Consider the following 20,095-nt stretch of genomic DNA (forward strand, 5'->3'; position numbering starts at 1 on the left):
CTAAAAGCTGGTTCTTTGAGAAGATAAACAAAATTGATAAACCATTAGCCAGACTCATCAAGGAAAAAAGGGAGAGGACTCAAATCAACAGAATTAGAAATGAAAAAGGAGAAGTAACAACTGACACTGCAGAAATACAAAGGATCATGAGAGAGTACTACAAGCAACTCTATGGCAATAAAATGGACAACCTGTAAGAAATGGACAAATTCTTAGAAAAGCACAACCTTCTGAGACTGAACCAGGAAGAAATAGAAAATATAAACAGACCACTCACAAGCACTGAAATTGAGACTGTGATTAAAAATATTCCAACAAAGAAAAGCCCAGGACCAGATGGCTTCACAGGCGAATTCCATCAAACATTTAGAGAAGAGCTAACACCTATCCTTCTCAAACTCTTCCAAAATATAGTAGAGGGAGGAACACTCCCAAACTCATTCTACGAGGTCACCATCACCCTGATACCAAAACCAGACAATGATGTCACAAAGAAAGAAAACTACAGGCCAATATCTCTGATGAACATAGATGCAAAAATCCTCAACAAAATACTAGCAAACAGAATCCAACACCACATTAAAAGGATCATACACCATGATCAACTGGGGTTTATCCCAGGAATGCAAGGATTCTTCAATATATGCAAATCAATCAATGTGATACACCATATTAACAAACTGAAGGATAAAAACCTTGATCAAAAATATGATCATCTCGGCCTTCCCTGGTGGCGCAGTGGTTGAGAGTCCACCTGCCAATGAAGGGGACGCGGGTTCGTGCCCCGGTCCGGGAGGGTCCCACACGCCATGGACTGGCTGGGCCTGTGAGCCATGGTCACTGGGCCTGCGCATCCAGAGCCTGTGCTCCGCAGCAGGAGAGGCCACAATGGTGAGAGGCCCGCATACCACACACACACAAAAAAAAGATTATCTCAATAGATGCAGAGAAAGCTTTTGACAAAATTCAACACTCATTTATGATAAACACTCTCCAGAAAGTAGGCATAGAGGGAACCTATCTCAACATGATAAAGGCCATATATGACAAACCCACAGCCAACATCGTTTTCAATGGTGAAATACTGAAACCATTTCCACTGAGATCAGGAACAGGACAAGGTTGCCCACTCTCACCACTATTATTCGACATAGCTTTGGAAGTTTTAGCCACAGCAATCAGAGAAGAAAAAGAAATAAAAGGAATCCAAATCAGAAAAGAAGAAGTAAAACTGTCACTATTTGCAGATGACATGATACATGATTCTTTAGAGAATCCTAAGATGCTACCAGATAACTACTAAAGCCAATCAATGAATTTGGTAGAGTAGCAGGATACAAAATCAATGCACAGAAATCTCTTGCATATACACTAATGAATGAAATCTGAAAGAGAACTTAAGGAAACACTCCCATTTACCACTGCAACAAAAAGAATAAAATACCTAGGAATAAACCTACCTAAGGAGACAAAAGACCTGTATGCAGAAAACTATAAGACACTGATGAAAGAAATTAAAGATGATACCAACAGATGGAGAGATATACTATGTTCTTGGCTTGGAAGAATCAATATTGTGAAAATGACTATACTACCCAAAGCAATCTACAGATTCAATGTAATCCCTATCAAACTACCAATGGCATTTTTCACAGAACTAGAACAAAAAATTGCACAATTTGTATGGAAACACAAAAGACCTTGAACAGCCAAAAAAATCTTGAGAAAGAAAAATGGAACTGGAGGAATCAGGCTCCCTGACTTCAGACTATACTACAAAGCTACCACCCACAAAAATAAAGTCAAAATGGATTAAAGACCTAAATGTAAGGCCAGACACTATAAAACTCTTAGAGGAAAACATAGGCAGAACACTCTATGACATAAGTCAAGCAAGATCCTTTTTGACCCACCTCCTAGAGAAAGGGAAATAAAAACAAAAATAAACAAATGGGACCTAATGAAACTTAAAAGCTTTTGCACAGCAAAGGAAATCATAAACAAGATGAAAAGACAACCCTCAGAATCAGAGAAAATATTTGCAAACAAAGCAACTGACAAAGGATTAATCTCCAAAATATACAAGCAGCTCAATATCAAAGAAACAAACAACCCAATCCAAAAATGGGCAGAAGACCTAAATAGACATTTCTCCAAAGAAAATATACAGATTGCCAACAAACACATGAAAGGATGCTCAACATCACTAATCATTAGAGAAATGCAAATCAAAACTACAATAAGGTATCACCTCCCACCAGTCAGAATGGCCATCGTCAAAAAGTCTACAAACAATAAATGCTGGAGAGGGTGTGGAGAAAAGGGAACCCTCTTGCACTGTTGGTGGGAATGTAAGTTGATACAGCCACTATGCAGAACAGTAAAGAGGTTCCTTAAAAAACTAAAAATAGAACTACCACATGGCCCAACAATCCCACTACTGAGCATATACCCTGAGAAAACCATAATTCAAAAAGAGTCATGTACCACAGTGTTCATTGCAGCACTACTTACTATAGCCAGGATATGGAAGCAACCTAAGTGTTCATTGACAGATGAATGGATAAAGAAGATGTGGCACATATATACAATGGAATATTATTCAGCCATAAAAAGAAATGAAATTGAGTTATTTGCAGTGTGGTGGAGGGATCTAGAGATCTGTCATACAGAGTGAAGTAAGTCAGAAAGAGAAAAACAAATGCTGTATGCTAACACATATATACGGAATCTAAAAATAAAAAGGTTCTAATGAACCTAGGGGCAGGACAGGAATAAAGACACAGACGTAAAGAATGGACTTGAGGACATGGGGAGGGGGAAGGGTAAGTTGGGACAAAGTAAGACTAGCATTGACATATATACACTACCAAATGTAAAATAGATAGCTAATGGGAAGCAGCTGTATCGCACAGGGAGATCAGCTCGGTGCTTTGTGTCCACCTAGAGGTGTGGAACAGGGAGGGTGGGAGGGAGACATAAGAGGGAGGGGATATGGGGATATACATATACATATAGCTGATTCACTTTGTTATAAGCAGAAACTAACACAACACTGTAAAGCAATTATACTCCAATAAAGATGTTAAAAAAAAGATGTGGTGTTTATAGTAAATGGAATATTACTCAGCCATAAAAAAGAATGAAATATTGCCATTTGCAGCAACATAGATGGACCTAGAGAATATTATACTTAAGTGAAGTAAGTCAGACAGAGAAAAACAAATATTAAATGATATCACTTATATGCAGAATCTAAAAATAATACACATGTATCTATATGCAAAATAGAAACAGACATATAAAAGAAATTTATGGTTACCAAAGGGGAAAGTGGGGGCTGGGGGGTGAAATTAGGAGTATGGGATTAACAGACACAAACTACTATATATAAAATAGATGAGCAACAAGGATTTATTGTATAGCACAGGGAACTATATTCAATATCTTATAATAACCTATAATGGAAAATAATCGGAAAAATATGTGTGTATATATATTATATATGTGTGTGTGTGTGTGTGTGTGTGCGCGTGTGTGTGTGTGTGTGTGTGTGTGTGTATAACTGAATTACCTTGCTGTGCACCTGAAACTAACACAATATTATAAATCAACTATACTTCAATTTTAAAAATGCCGTATATACATACAATAGATTATTAAACCATAAAAAGGCAGGCAATTCTGATACATGCTACAACATGGATGAATCTTGAAGACATCATGATAAATGAAATAAGCCAGACACAAAAGATCAAATATTGTAATGATTCCACTCATATAAGTTACAGAGAGTAGTTAAATTTGCAGAAACAAAACGTGGAATAGAGGTTATCAGGGGCTGGGAAAGTGGAGAATACGCAATTGCTTAACGGGTAGAGAATTTCAGTTTGGCATGATGAAATATTCTGGAGAAGGATGGTGATGGTTGTGCAATAATGTGAATGTACTTAATGCCACTGAACCACACACTTAAAGATGGTTAAAGGGACTTCCCTCGTGGTCCAGTGGTTAAGACACCGTGCTTCCAATGCAGGGTGCCCGGGTTCGATCCCTGGTCCAAGAAGTGTATCCCGCATGCTGCAACTAAAGATCCTGCATGCCACAAGGAAGATCCTGCGTGCCATAACTAAGACTAGGCACAGCTAAATAAATAAATAAATATTAACGAAAAGAAGAAAAAATTGTAACTTTGTGTGGTGACGGATGGTAACTAGCCTTATCGTGGTGATCATTTTGCAATGTATACAAATGTTGAATCATTATGTTGTACACCTGAAACCAACATAACATTATATGTCAAATGTACTTCAATTTTAAAAAAAAAGAAAATTTAACTTAGAAAATAAAAATTAAAAATAGAAAATAATAGTATTCCTCATTATAAATACCTACATATTCCAATTTCCATAAGAGAAATATATCATAGAAAAAGAAGAAATGGTAAATTTTATGTTATGCATGTTTGGCCACAATTTTTTAAAAAGGCAGGAGAATATATCCGTGTTTTTCACTGCCTCCGGGTCTTTTTCTAAAGGAAGCCCTCTGGGTGTCATCATTGCTAAGTGAGGCAATGGTTAGTGACTAAAGTAGCCAGTGATGTGCTGGTAAATATTTAACAACTGGCTCTCCAACAAGAACAAAAAACACTTGTGCGCAAATATTGGTATATAAGTTTATTATAACTTTTACTGATATAAAGGATGTGAGTCACCCAATTTACTATTACTTCTACTACTACTACTAAAACATACAACACTCTGTATTTTAAATTCCACATAGCAATTGATTTTCACGGAATGAGTTCACTGACTTGCCAAACTCTTGTGTCTGCAGCCAACAACGGTTGCAGCTGATGAACAAGTACAGTTCTGCCATGAATGTTGGTTGATATTTTCATGTAATAAGAAAAAAGGGAAATGACGAAAATATTCATTCATTAATGATGTGAGCAATTTTTTTTGATGAATCAGATGAAGGTTTTTGAATACTGGAAGAACATGTCCTCGTTTTCTTATGTTATTCACAATGTAACAGCCACAGGCACAATGCACTTTTAAGCTTAATCTACATTATTATTGTCTCCACCATGTTGTTACATGGCTGTTACACCTAGCCAATCAATAAGACAGTATTTTTAAGCCTCGATTTGTAGCATTTGCTGCTTTTCATGGTGTAAATACTCCCACTGTGGCTGATTTCAATCTACCAATGTGAAGTCACTTAAAGGTGGAGTTGGGGAGGTGTATGCAGTGACAACCACTGTATAGTATTTCCACATAATAGACATAGACTGATAGATACACAGACAGTAAGATATACTAAAATTATCAGAATGTGATGAGTTTTTAGTATTACATGTTTTAAATGTAATTTAGTTAGTTGTAGGTTTATATAATTTAATTTTTTAAATAGCCGTGTTTAACAAAATTCCTGAAAATTTAGCAATCGGCTCTCACAGGCCAGGACCTGCCGGGTTTGGCAAACCATGAAACACTTTGTTTCTCGATGGGAATTAAGGAACCATGGAAGAGCTCCCCACCTCTGTCGCAATCCCAGGAAGCAAGGAACTTAGGGGTCCTGGTCACACTGGAACTCATGACGTCTCTCTCGGTTTTTCTTTTTCTTTTTTCTTTTTTTTTTTTTGCGGTACGCAGGCCTCTCACTGTTGTGGCCTCTCCCGTTGCGCGGAGCACAGGCTCCGGACGCGCAGGCTCAGCGGCCATGGCTCACGGGCCCAGCCACTCCGTGGCATGTGGGATCTTCCCGGACCGGGGCACGAACCCGTATCCCCTGCATCGGCAGGCGGACTCTCAACCACTGCGCCACCAGGGAAGCCCTCGGGTTTTCTTTATTTTCTTTGTGCGTCCATGGATCTCGCTACTTTCTGGTGCAGCATTCTCTATACAGTATTTCTCACAGAATCCATTTTCTTCTCCGTGTTTCCTCTGTGGCTCTCTTTGGTATCGTCATTTGTTTGTTTCTAATTCCCTGTTTCTTTTACTCTCATTGTCTTCCACGTGTTCCCCTTTCCCTTTTTCCATCCATCAGCACAAAACTTTTCAGCTGCCATTTTCCATGCTTTTTGCCAATCTTCCCCCTCTTTTTTCTTTTTTTTTTTTTAACATAGTGGTGGTGGCTTACGTTTAAAAGGAGGCCACAGGAATCCATGTCTGTCAGAACTGTAAGGAAACCTACAGCAGACAGACTTCTGGGGCATTTTCTTCCTAATTTTCTGATACTCAATACAGCATTTGAATGAACTCAAAACTCAGAGAGGGGGAAACTCTACAGGATGTATCTTAAGTGAGATCCTTGGGGTGGCTGCCCATTTAATGGGATTTCATCAGTGAGAAAAGCATAGCACAGGAGGAACTGGTGGAAAAAGTTAGTAAGCCCAAGAGAAGGTCCGTGACCCCACTGGCTCATGCACTCTGAGACTCTGAGCTGATCTCTGCCCCATCCCGCTGTCCAACAGGAAGTCTCTCTGGACTCCTTGGCCTCAACAGAGTTGAGGGAGGCACGGGGGGTGGGGGACAGGGAGACCAGCTCTCTCAGGTCATCTTTACACCTAGAACCGCTCTGCTGTCATTTCTGCCCATTTTCACAGACAGCACTCTGTGTAGCTGCTACCTTCTCACAGAGTTGCAGGTGGGAAGTGGGATGCAATACCTCGGCCTCCTAGCCCCAGCCCTACCTGGAAATTTTTCTGCACCCCGACTTCAGCCCAGGAAGGGTCTACCTGGCAGTTCACCTGTGCTCTTTTCTCCTCCCCAAATCTCAACAACAGACTCTCTAGGAAAAAAGCCCTGGTTTGTAGTGTTTGCCAACTTCTATGGTGAATACACTGCTACCACGGTTGATTTCAAGCTACTGAACGTGGAGTTGAGAAGACACGTCCAGAGTCGGTTCTCAGGAACAGGTGTAGGCCCACTCAGGCACACCCCTGGATGTTGAGGTCACTGCCTATTGATGGTCAAAGCCACACTTTCAGAATTTAAAATCCTTCTCTGTCTTAAAAACCCAGCTCTTAACAACAGAAGCCTTGGCTTTCAAGACTTTTCCCCTTGCTGTGCACCTATTTTATTTTACCTACTTTAGGATTCTGAGCTAAGACTGTCTCTTTGTCAGCTCTCTCCTGAGGGTAGTGCATTTAGGATCCTACCCCTGTGTCCCCAGTGGTAGGAAAAGGTCAATGGGTACAAGAAAGCCTGGAGAAAGAGAAACCTCAATTATTATCTCAAAATATTATCCATCATACACTTATAACTTTTTCTAGTGTTTGAAATAGCAACTGTACTGCCAATAGAGGCTACATTAAGAAACCTCTATCAAACTTGGTATGAAATTAGAGGAAAGGCCAGCTACTAGGCCCTCTCCTTGAATGAAGGAGGGAGGGAAAGTGTAGGGAGAGAGAGGGAGGGGGTGAGGGAGAGAAGAGAGAGAGAATGGAAACAGAGGGAGGAAGGGGAAGTAGAGGGACAGTAGGAGGAAGAAAATTCCCACAGTTACCAAAAATGTGATATATTTTGTTTACATTTAACAAATCAATGGTTTCAGCACATGCACTTGCTAAGTACAGCTGTGTGCCTAACCTCATCTGAAGCTGTCATGGGACTCAATCAGAGTTCTTGCAGAAGGTGAGGCCCAGGTCCCGAGGGGCCCTCCCTAAACACCCACCAGGGGCTCTGCAGCTCGTGGCCACTGGGGGAATGGGACAGGCATCTAGTCAAAGCTCAGTCGTTGTTCCCACTGCCTCCCCTCTTCCCTGCCCCTCCTGAGACCTAGGGGCAGAGTTTTGTACCCCACCCCAGCTTCCAATCTGGTGGGAGACCCTGGCAGTGAGAGAGCTGTGGTGCAGATGCTCTGGTCCTTTGATGCCAGACCCTGAGGTGTCTAAGACCCCACCTGTTAAATGAAAGGTAAGAGAATCTTAAACATCAGTATATCTTCTGATCACTTGCAAATTGTCTCCTTTCCCCTCCCTCTTACTCTGACAGACAGGAGACTGTCTGAGGTACCTCAAAGCGTCTTTCACTTTAAACAGTGAGAAATAATTAAAAGAAGTGACAAAGATGTCAGATTCCAATTAATCTAACCGCTGATTCCTTTTGGAGCCTGCGAATCAGGCATCGACTTCTCTGTCTACTAGTTGCATGACTTTGCAAACGTTGCTTGGTATCTCTTAGCTGTGGTTCCCTCGTTTGTAGTGGAAATGATGCTTACACTGTAAGGTCAATGTAAGGAGTAAGTGACATTTTATGTAAAAGAGTGATATGCAAATTAGCAGGGTTTATTTTGGCTTGTTTTTGTGCCCTTTGATTGCTCCCCTCTCCAATGCCCCCTATCTTAGTCCTCTCTCTAAAAATAGTCACTATTAGCAATATACTATATATGCTTCCAGGCTTTTCTCCTAGGAGTTGCCCATAGAAAAGATATCTGTGTGTATGTGTTTTAACATAAGCGATGTATCTATTGTTTCACTTAACAATACGGCTTAGACAATTCTTTATGTCAGTACGATTAGGTCCACCTCATTTTAGAAAATTGCAGCATGGTCTTCCATAAGAGGGGTGCACAATTTTTTATTTAGCCATTCCTCCTTTTATGAATATTTCTGTTGTTTTGAATTTTTCACTGTTATAAATAACATTACAACGAAGAAGATCCTTGTACTTGCTTCCTTCAGAACATGGTTTAAGTTTCTCTCTGGGGTAGCTATTAACAGTAGAACTTTGGGGTGATGGGTTATAAAAAGTGACCTCTTAAGTGGCTGTACTCACACCCATATTCCCTCCAGCTGTGTATGAGTATACTAAATGAATTTGAATTTCCTCCATTAAAGTGAGGTTGACACAACATTGTAAAGCAATTATACTCCAATATAGATGTTTAAAAAATATATTCACTATCTAATGTACAGTTGAAGGAGAAAAAATAAAAAGATGCCCAACTGTAAAAAAAAAAAAAAAGTGAGGTTGAGTACCAGTTTACATAAATGTTGACCATTTTTATTATTTCTTCTGTGAATTACCAGTTTATATCCTTGGCCCATTTTTCAATTAGATCTTTTTTCTTTCTTTAAACGATGTGTTAATTCTAATCCTTTGTTTTTAGTTGTTGTTCGTCAAAACTAGAGTTCTATACAGACCATTGTTATCATTATTCAGCAATGATTTCCTCAAAGACAGAGACGCATTTTATTTATCTTTTAACCACAGCATCAGCAAAGAGCCTCACCCAGAACTGCCCTCCATGAATGTTAGTGGACTGAATTATTGAAAAAGCCGCTTCTGTCGGTCAGAAATCATACTAGTTGTTTTGACGATCATGTAAAAGGGGAATTGGTTAAGCAGGTTTTGAAGTGCAAAAAGGTCAGGCAAGAACACGAGGTCGCACAGATATACTCATTGCAGGAAGCAGCTTCCACCCTGGGGTGGGCGTTAGTAGAACCTGGAGCCAGAGGAGGGGCCGGGCTGGTGCTGGTGTTTGTGAAGCGAGGGCCGGGGTGGGAAACCTGGAAACTGGAACTTCAGGCTTCTAGAATCAACTGTAGCGGCCAAGGTGGAGACTGCTTGGGTGATAAGCAGTACAGGAAATGGGCAGAGCCGCCCTCTAGCGCCCCCTTTGGCAGGGCTGAGTACAGCAGAGGTTGAGCTGACAGCTTAGTAACTGGAATAACTCTTAAATCAGGAGACTTTTGTCTATGGGTGAAGATGCCCAGGGCTATGCTTTGATGACTTCCTCCCTCTTTTTACATTGCCTGAGAGTGCTCAAAGGAAATGTGAGTGGGGCACGTGAGCATCACAAGGGTCTGAGGCACTCGGAGCCCTGCCTGGACGAGGCCACCCTCATCCAGCGCAGGGAATCACACGCACATCCACACGGAGAAATCCACTCTCACACCTCGGGCCAGCGCAGGAGGAAATGGGAGAGCGCACTGGCTGTGGCTCAGACCTCACAGCCGGGACCCTGGGGGGAAGATACAGAGAGGCCCTTTACGTCTGTAGGAGGCACGCACATCCCGCTGGTGATCTGACCCGGCTCCCAGGGCAAACGCCGGACGCTGGCCTCAGGTGATTTAATGACAAGGAGAAATAGAGAACTTTCAGTGATTTCTTACACCCCTGCCTACCCCTTCTCCAAAGAAACACTGATTATGCTGAGGCTGGGAGAAGACTTTCTTGTTAGTAAGACATTAACTCCCTGGCTCAAACCTGAGATCTGTGTTTTCCTTTTTAAGTCAGAATCTAAATAAATGAAAGTGTTCTTTCCTGCATGCCTCTTCGGCTGACGTGGAACAGTTATCGCCGACCTATCGCACTGCTGCAGACAGGTAGATAACAGATTGCCACGTGGCTCAGGAAAGGAGGATACATTTCTACTACTCCAGGAAGAGTAACCATCTGCAGACACAGCTCTGATTCCCCCAGAAAGAAGTCAAGAACAGACGGAGTAGAGGCTATACTAACTTCTCATCTTAGCCGCCGTGCCCTTCCAAATGCTTTGCATCTCTCTCTCATGCCAAGGCAGGTAGCACTATTCAGCACTGTCATCAACAGAATCCACCCTGGGGGTTATAGGAAAGGACAGTGCTGACTTCTGCTCCCACCCCGCTTCTACCTCTTTGCAACAGGTAGTGTCCCCTCAGACCTCTGGGGAGTATGATGTGCTTTCCTGCTGGCCCCTGCTACATGGCACCCTGACCCCCACCCCAGCCCCACCCTGCGGTCAGGTCCTCTCTTCCTGGGCAGCGTTTTGTGCTCCAGACCATTCTCTCACTCCATCCTCCTAGTGAACCCTAACCAGTTTCCTATCTCAGTCTACTAGGTCTCTGTCCTCTGTTTCCCAAGGGCCTGACTGGTTATCTCAAAAGGGAGGGATGGGAGGGAGTGCTGCAATTCAATGCACAACAGAAATCGGAGGTGGAGCCTTTCTTCAGACCATGGGCGTAACCTACGTTAAGTGTTAGCTACAGTGAATTCCACCAAATTCTGTGGACCCCCATGACAAACCAGCACCTCCACTACTCCCTGAGTGCAAATGGTGAGTGGATCGTTGATGAGCATTGTGTTACAGCAGCTGGGAGAGGTAGCACGGGGAATACCTACAGGCACTGTCAATTACAACGGAAGCTAATGAGACTCAACAAAGAATGCGGAAGATCAGCCACCTGCACGCAGAAGCAGCGCACTTCAGAGCTGTAAACGCAGGCCAGCAGCTCTGCCAAATACAGGCAGGAGACAAGAGCACCTCTCCAGCAGATCAAGAGAAGGAGGTGTCTTTAGAGTTTGGGCCTGGTGCCTCCTGAGGACAGGAACATTTTTTTTTTTTTTTTTTTTTTTTTTTGCGGTACGCGGGCCTCTCACTGTTGTGACCTCTCCCGTTGCGGAGCACAGGCTCCGGATGCGCAGGCTCAGCAGCCATGGCTCACGGGCCCAGCCGCTCCGCGGCATGTGGGATCCTCCCGGACCGGGGCACGAACCCATGTCCCCTGCATCGGCAGGCGGACTCTCAACCACTGCGCCACCAGGGAAGCCCAGGAACTTTTTTTAAATGACCTATTTTATCACATCACGACTGACTGCCTGCTAGAAGGATGGTGCTCTGTATGAATTCTAGAACTGGGAGAGGAAGCCAAAGAGTAACTACTGGTCAGTGTTTATCCTGTGCTTCAAATACTATTTGACAGGTCACTGGGTCAAATAAAAGCCAACATTTACAGGACACTTACTATATGTGCCAGGCCAGAGGTAAGTAAGCTTTATGTCCACGCTCTCCTTTAATTCTCACAAGCACATGATGAGGTAGGTTTATCCATCAGCCTTTTGCGAATTTGATTACTGGGGATCAGTCTCCCAAAGCCTGATTTGCTCTTGGGGATCTGATGATACTGAGTATCTGAACTTGCAAAGCTAAGAGTTGGGATCGTGGTGGCTCTGCTAACATACAGCCACCCTGAGGGTGCCAGGCTGAAACAGATGGCTTGACTCTCTTAAATTTCTTGATTACCAAAGAGATCACCTGTTCCACCCCTTGGTTGACCTGGGCAGCTAATCAAAGTCGTGCTTTCCTTGCAAGATGTGAGGCTCCAAATGTGCAAAACCCAGGTTGGAACAGAGACGTGATACATGGAGTTCAAACACGACAGTCTCTGCAGAAACTCAAACTGTTTCCATCATACACGTGTTACTTTCATGCTTTATTTTCAGAAATAGAAACATAATGCATTCCACCAGAGACAGGTGACATGTCTCAAACAGCTTGCAAGGGACAAAAGTGGGTGTGGGGTGGAGAATGCATTGGCAAAGATTCTAACTGCCCAGGAAAGGAGAGGAATCCCCTCTCCCCGCACCCCCCAAAAAAAACGGCATTTTGATGGAAGATTTGAAACTTGAACCACTGATACTATAATCTTACTACAAAGTGTAAATATCTAAAAGGAGAGAATTATAATCATTCTGACATTATACAGCTTTCAGCCGAATTTCAGACTGAGCTGATGACTCCTGAGCTGATTGCCTGTGGCATGCGGAACACCCATCCACCGCCCTCACATAATCTAAACCAGCAGGGGCAGGAGTGGCTGGCGTGCTGTTTTTGCACTAAGGTGAAAGTGGCTGGCGAAGCGGGTCTGGTTTGGTAAGTAAACACTTTATTGTAGCTCTCAAATGTAAAGCCAGGCCCGGCAATTTTCTTTGCTAGTAAAATATTCCTACCCTCTTCCAGACACCGATATTGATCTAAGAGGTATATGCTTATAGTAACAAAAGTATAATATGTGGGGATTGAAGATAAAACTTGTACATGGTACATACCTATGACCTGACAGACAGTGACTGCCTCCAAATGTATACATCTGGATGAATGAATGGAGACCCCAGGATGCTGCATCGACATGGATATATTTTTAAACTATTAAATGCATATATATTTATAGTTCATTTATACATATTTAGTATATACATTTTTAAAATACTCCTTTTCCTTCCAATCCATGTCTCCTTGAAATTCATGAGGATGCAGTGTCCTGGGGTCCTCATTCATTCATATCTCCCCTTTCTCCTCAGTCAGATAAGATTATAAACAATGAGCAGAGTATTCGTGGTATTTTAGTTTAAGGATATGGGGAGGGGTACAAAAGGGCATCTACTTCTAAGACTGTCTCCGCACACAGGGACAGAATCCTTCCAACAACTATTCCAACTGTCTCTTTCAATCAAACCAAGCCTGGTGATCTGTCCTCACCCCAGTGTGATTGGAACATCTAATCCTACCAGCTCTTCCTGGCTGTGTGGACAGAAAACATCGATCAGTCTGACCAAAAGCTACACCCAGAGTAATTCTGGGAATTTTCCTGTTGAAATTATTTTAAGAAGCAGTTTCAGAAGGTTGGCAATGGGGCTTCCCTGGTGGCGCAGTGGTTGGGAGTCTGCCTGCTGATGCAGGGGACACGGGTTCGTGCCCCGGTCTGGGAAGGTCCCACATGCCGCGGAGCAGCTGGGCCTGTGAGCCGTGGCTGCTGAGCCTGCGCGTCCGGAGCCTGTGCTCCGCAGCGGGAGAGGCCACAGCAGTGAGGGGCCCGCGTACCGCAAAAAAAAAAAAAAAAAAAAAAGAAGGTTGGCAATGACAAATTGAATGAAAGTTTGGATGAGTCCGTGGATCAGTGAAAACAATTTATAGGCAGAAAATGTTTTTTTAATTTTACATTTTTTTAGATTTTTTTTAATGATTATTAAAGTAATACAGCTCATTGCAGAAAACACAGCAAAGCACAAAGAAAAACAAGAAGAATCAACAATAACCCTCCTCCGACCTTGGCTGTGAACAGCTTTTTCAACCTAAAGCTAAATGAATCTTCCAGGATCGAGAAATGTCCTTAAGTGTTCTGGCATCTGCCCTTCACTCCAAGAGTTGCCCATCCACAGTCCCAAAACCCATGTTGACCCTTCCTGCGCCAGCCTTAGTCTTGGGCAGAACTGGTAGCCCCTGTAAAGTGAATGTCCAGGGTCCCCAAGGAGGCTTCTGCCCAGATATACTGTTTCAATCTGCTCCCCAGAACCAGAACTCAGGAAACAGCACTTGTTATTTCACAGTGAAATTTGGCTAAGTATATATACTCACTGCCTTACACTCATTCGCACTAAAATGTAAATAAGGTCTGTGTGATGTTTCTACAAGGAGAAAGGGGGATACCCCAGAACTAGGCATCTGAGTTAGGAAGCAGGATGCCATGAATGACGGTCCTCATTCAGGAACGAGCCATTCTAACGTCAGGCAGCCCTTCTTGTTAGTGACTCTTTTAAAGCCTAAATGGATCCTGTCGTAACCTGAAACACGGCCATTCTTAGAACAAAAGCCACCTAAGGGGGCTTGTCTTCCCGTGAATTGCGCTATGGTACCTCCATCACCTGGGAGAGCTGGCCTGGCACACAAAAGTCAAATCACAGACATCATTTCCTTTCTACCTTCTTCTCCGTTGAAAATAGCCTCTTTGTCTCACGTTTCCTAACTGTTCAAATGAATTCAAAATACGAGGGAGCCCTATCAGGCCAAGCTGTCCAGTTTCACATGAGAATTTCTCATCTTTCCAAAGCTCACAGGCTTCTCAGTTTGTTTTCATGTTTGAATTAGACATGGTTGTGGGGTCATTGAACCCCAAATTAATTAAAGCCCTTAAATTATCTTTGAGAAAGAGTCATCGTGTGTATTTATTAAATAAAATTATCTAGTGTCTTCTTTCAGATGCTTTTACAATGAACAAATTCCCTTGTTTCCTGGGAATTCTTTGATGTTCCAAAAGCTTCTGGCACATTTTACATGAGATGTTTCTAGGTTCTTCTTCCCTAGAAACAGGAAGTTGACAGAAAGCTCCAAACATTTATTTTAGTTCCCAAAATTGGGATGGGAGATGTCCAATAGGTTCTAAAAATAGTAAAAGCCCTTCAACATGAATTTGGTCTTTACCAAAAGAGTCAATGGATTTAAATTTTGTCTGAAATTGGTCCAAAACCCACCTGGTTAGGTTTGGAGACATCTTCCCACTCAATATTCTTAGCCATGAAAATATTACACCTGGAAAATTGCTTTATTTCTGTTCCTTGATAGGATAAATCATTACAACAACAACAAACATTCTTGACAAAAAAAACTCACTGTCACTAAACCATCCTATCCTCTCCGTTATAACAGGAATTGGCACATTACTGTCCATGGGCCATATGCGCCTGGTTGCCTGTTTCGTTTTTTGGGTTTTTTTAAATAATTTGTTGAGGTGAAATTCAAATAACAGAAAATTAACTGTTTTAAAGGAAACAATGCAGAGGTAATTAGTACATTCACAGTGTTGCACAACCACCACCTCTACCTAGTTCCAAAACATTTCCATCCTTCCAAAGCGAAATCCTGTACCCAGGGGCTTCCCTGTGTGGCGCAGTGGTTAAGAATCTTCCTGCCAGGGGCTTCCCTGGTGGTGCAGTGGTTGAGAATCCACCTGCCAATGCAGGGGACACGGGTTCGAGCCCCGGTATAGGAAGATCCCACATGCCACGGAGCAACTGGGCCCGTGAGCCACAACTACTGAGCCTGCACGTCTGGAGCTTGTGCTCCGCAACAAGAGAGCCCACGATAGTGAGAGGCCCGCGCACCGCGATGAAGAGTGGCCCCCGCTTGCCACAGTTAGAGAAAGCCCTCGCACAGAAACAAAGACCCAACACAGCCATAAATAAATAAGTTTAAATCATATGGGCTTCTAAGAAGACCGCTGGGGAAAAAAAAAAAAGAATCCGCCTGCCAATATAGGGGACATGGGTTCGAGCCCTGGTCCGGGAAGATCCCACGTGCCACGGAGCAACTAAGCCCGTGCACCACAACTACTGAGCCTGTACTCTAGAGCCCACGAGCCACAACTACTGAAGCCCTCGCGCCTAGAGCCCGTGCTCCGCAACAAGAGAAGCCACCGCAATGAGAAGCCCGCGCACTGCAACAAATAGTAGCCCCTGCTCGATGCAACTAGAGAAAGCCAGCACACAACAACGAAGACCCAACACAGTCAAAAAATAAATTAATTTAAAAAAAAAGTCCTGTACCCATTAAGCAATGTCTCCCCATTCCCTCCTCCCCCAGTGCTTGGCAACCACCAATCTGCGTTCTGTCTCTACTTATTTATTTATCATTTATGTGAAATCTCCAGATTTATTTATTCTGGAGGTTTCCTATAAATGAAATCACACAATATGTAGCCTTTGTGTCTGGCTTCTTTCATTTAGCATAATGGTTTGAAGGTTCATCCACACTGTGGCATGTGTCAGTACTTCATTCCTCTTTATGGCTGAATGATATTCTCTTGCATGTGTACACAAGGATTTGTTTACCCACTGATGGACATTTGGGCTATTTCCACCTTTTAGCTATTGTGAATAGTGCTGCTATGAACCTGTGTATAGGTACTTGTTTGGGTCCCTGTTTTCAATTATTTTGAGTATATGTCTAGGGGTAGAATTGCTGGGTCATATGGTAATTCTATGTTTAACTTTTAGAAGAACTATCAAACTGTTTTCCACAGTGGCTACACCATTTTACTATTTTATTTTATTTACACTATTTTATTTATATACACCATTTTAATTCCTGCCAGCAATGTATGAGTTCCAATTTCTCCACATCCTTGTCCACATCCTTGTTTTCCTTTTTTAAAAATTGTTATCGCCATCCTAGTGTCATCACCTGTTTTTGTGAATAAAGTTTTATTGAGACAGGCGTGCCAACTCATTTACTTGTCTATGGCTGCTTTTGCTACAATGGCAGAGGCTGTATGTCCCACAAACCTAAAATATTTACTATCTGGTCCTTTGAGAAAAAGTTTGCTGAACTCTATTTTAGAAGATTAGCCCTTTTTTTTCTTTGTCATTTTATTTCACAGCTCCCCAGAATAAGACCAAATAATACTGCTGTGACCTTGGGTGAGTTAACTTATTTTCAATCTTAAATTTCCTTATCTATAAAAAGATATGATAGGACGAGTTGATTTCCAAGTTCTCTTCTGGAATTTTATAATAATCTGATAAACTATGGTACTTCCAAAATGGGTAATTAATTTGCAGTTCATGCTTTCTTATGTAGTCTGTAACTTGCTCAGCTATCTTTTGGCTTAAACGAATGCGTGCCTCTGTTATCTCTTTGATCTATTCATTATACAAACAGGGAACAGCAGTCAATGCCTAGCTCACGGTTCTTTCTCTGTACCAAGTTGCAATGATGTGGTAGGGTTCTCTAGGAAGGTAGGAACAAACTATCAAGTGGAAATTCCTGGTTCCTCTAGTGAGGAGAAAAGAATCCTGTCAAAACTGAATGATGTCATTGGTGGTTTCTTAAATACACAGCTGTGCCCAATTTAAGACCAAGTTCTCTTTCTCCAGCTCCTCAAGCTGATGAGGATGTGGCAGGAAGAAAACAAAGAGAAAGAGACGGAGTGGGGAAGAAAGAATAGGTTATTTAATAACACTTCACTAAAGGAATGCTGGGGGCTTCCCTGGTGGCGCAGTGGTTGAGGGTCCGCCTGCCGATGCAGGGGACACGGGTTCGTGCCCCGGTCTGGGAGGATCCCACATGCTGCGGAGCGGCTGTGCCCGTGAGCCATGGCCGCTGAGCCTGCACGTCCGGAGCCTGTGCTCCTCAACGGGAGAGGCCACAGCAGTGAGGGGCCCGCGTACCGCAAAAAAAAAAAAAAAGGAATGCTGAAGTTGAACACTTCATATTAATAACCTGTTCCCCGCGTGAGAAGGCTGGGAGACAGAGCAAGCTACCTAAACGGGCACCTCGACCTGAACACGTTCACCAAGAGCTGGATGTGGACGGGCCACCAATTTTCAAAATGGAGAAACAGAAGTGAAGGGCCTGGCCCGTACTCACCAGGGAAATTCATTGCAGAACATGGATGAGACCCCGGTGTCCTGACTCCAATCCAGGAAAAGGAGGAACGGGGGCAGCGTCTGCTCAGGAGAGGAAAGGAGATATTTTGACCCATCTGAGCAGTTGTAACTCGTCATGGTGAAAGGTACAGGGGGACATCCTGCTGGTTTGACCAGAATCAACGTTGCCTGCCACGATCAGGAAGGACCCATCTGTCCACAGGTAACTGTAAAACACACCTGGGCTCTCAGTCCCCGTGGGTCTCTAAGCTGGCCTGAGTGGAGCTGCACCACGGCCCGCGTACCGTGTCGCGGGTTACTCGTCACCTGGTTGAAGCCCCTGGTGAACAAAGTGCAAACACTCGGGAGAGGGCTCAGGAGGCTCATGTCCCTCCCTCCACACACACGGGAGGAATCCGCAGGTGTCCTGGGCCAAGCGCGGGCAGTGCCCCGGCTGGCTTGGTCTCACCCAGCAGACCCACTTCCGTCACCAGCAGGTTCCGCCTGTGTATCCCCTGCGGTCCCGCCAGTGCCCTTCAGAGTTGGGGTGAGGTGGCCAATACCTGATATGGGGCTGTCACCACTATTTTGGAACATCCTCAACCTCAGTGTCACCAGCAAAGCCCACTGGGGTGGGGGAGGGAGAATAAGATGGAATCTGGGTGATAAGGTCTAACCTCTTCCTTTGTGCTTCCTCTAGTTCCGCTTGCTCATGGGTAGGGGGTGGGGCGCTCGTGCAGAGATGCTGCGCCCTGCACTGTGATCTGGAGTGTCAGCAGCACAGCTGTGCCCTTCCCTTGAGAACCTGCTCCCTCCCTGCTGACGAGATCCCTATACAGCAGCCCGGCCCACGGCCTGGGGGAGACCTTGTGCTCTAGATCGCAATCCTGCAGCTCTCCATTCTTTGATCAAAGAATAAAGCTTTCCTTTGCTGCTGAACCCAACTTGGTCTGGTTCTATTGGTGTGAAAGACACCGGGCAGAAGGACCCCTGCTGGGACCCGACTTGAAAGGGTTGGTAACAAAAGTCCATTTTTTCCTGCTTTATTAAGGTATGATTGATTGACAAATAAAAATTGTATACATTCAGGTTGTATAATATGATTATTCTTTTTCTTTTTTAGGTGTACAATGGGGCTTAATATATGTGTCCATCATGAAATGATTACCACGATCAAGTTCATTAACACATCCATCACCTCACATAGTTACCATTGTTCTTCAAAGTTCATTTTCATTTTTAAAATCCAGGCTCACCTGTTTCCCATTCCATGCACCTTGAATCTCTTTCCGGTCCCACTCTGCTTCCTCCCCACACTTTGCAAAAGCTGTTTCCTCTGCTAGAAGGTGCAGGTCCTATTCTTTGGCCAACTTCTACAAACCTCTCAAGATCCAAGTTGAATGCCACCTCCTCCAGGTAGCCTTCCCCATTCTTTCCTGTCTCACTTTTACCATAGCGTGGATTGTACTGGAACATGCTTCCCGTTACTTCTTCCTTCACAGCTAGTCTGAGTCTCTGGAGGACGAGCACTGGCTCTCTTACCTCTGCTTCGCTCCCTTTAGCTCTGAGCCAGCATGCAGCAGGCACTCCATGAATGAAAGGATGAAGAAATGAATGAATGAAGTGCCTTCCTGCAAAGCTGAGCTCTGCCTGCTGCAGTTCCTCAGAAATCCCTTCCCTTGTAGTGGGGGAGCCTCTCCCTCTGAGAGCTCTGTCCCTGAGGCCCCCCTCACACACCGGATGCTCAGGGATTCAGCACACCTCCCTGCTGAGGCTCTGGGAGCGGACTCTTCTCATGGGTGCTCTTTTTTTTTTTTGCGGTACGCGGGCCTCTCACTGTTGCGGCCTCTCCCGTTGCGGAGCACAGGCTCCGGACGCGCAGGCTCAGCGGCCATGGCTCACGGGCCCAGCCACTCTGCGGCATGTGGGATCTTCCCGGACCGTGTCTCCTGCATCGGCAGGCGGACTCTCAACCACTGCGCCACCAGGGAAGCCTCATGGGTGCTTTTTGAAAGAGAGTATTGTCTCTGTTACACTGCTGGGCTGCTGTGAGCCTACGCTGTCCTCATCTGGCTTTTCCCACCTCCGTTAAATGGTCATCACCTGCTCAGTCTCTCAAGTGGAAACGCTTGCATGATTCTTTCCCTGAGTTTTCACCCCCACCAGTCACCAAATCCTTATGATGC

At 43.9% G+C, this 20,095-nt stretch overlaps 1 long non-coding RNA gene across 1 annotated transcript in view; it reads right to left on the reverse strand.

Annotated features, from left to right (window-relative positions):
- LOC109549203 (uncharacterized) overlaps positions 1–20,095 on the reverse strand; it is a 99,946-nt gene that overhangs the window by 22,667 nt on the left and 57,184 nt on the right. Inside the window, exon 4 of the long non-coding RNA XR_012325349.1 lies at positions 17,911–17,990. This is a non-coding gene — a long non-coding RNA (uncharacterized lncRNA). The remainder of the gene's footprint in view (positions 1–17,910; positions 17,991–20,095) is intronic.

This window comes from Tursiops truncatus, chromosome 13 (genome assembly GCF_011762595.2).
Source record: "Tursiops truncatus isolate mTurTru1 chromosome 13, mTurTru1.mat.Y, whole genome shotgun sequence".
In the NCBI taxonomy this organism is placed as follows: domain Eukaryota; kingdom Metazoa; phylum Chordata; class Mammalia; order Artiodactyla; family Delphinidae; genus Tursiops; species Tursiops truncatus.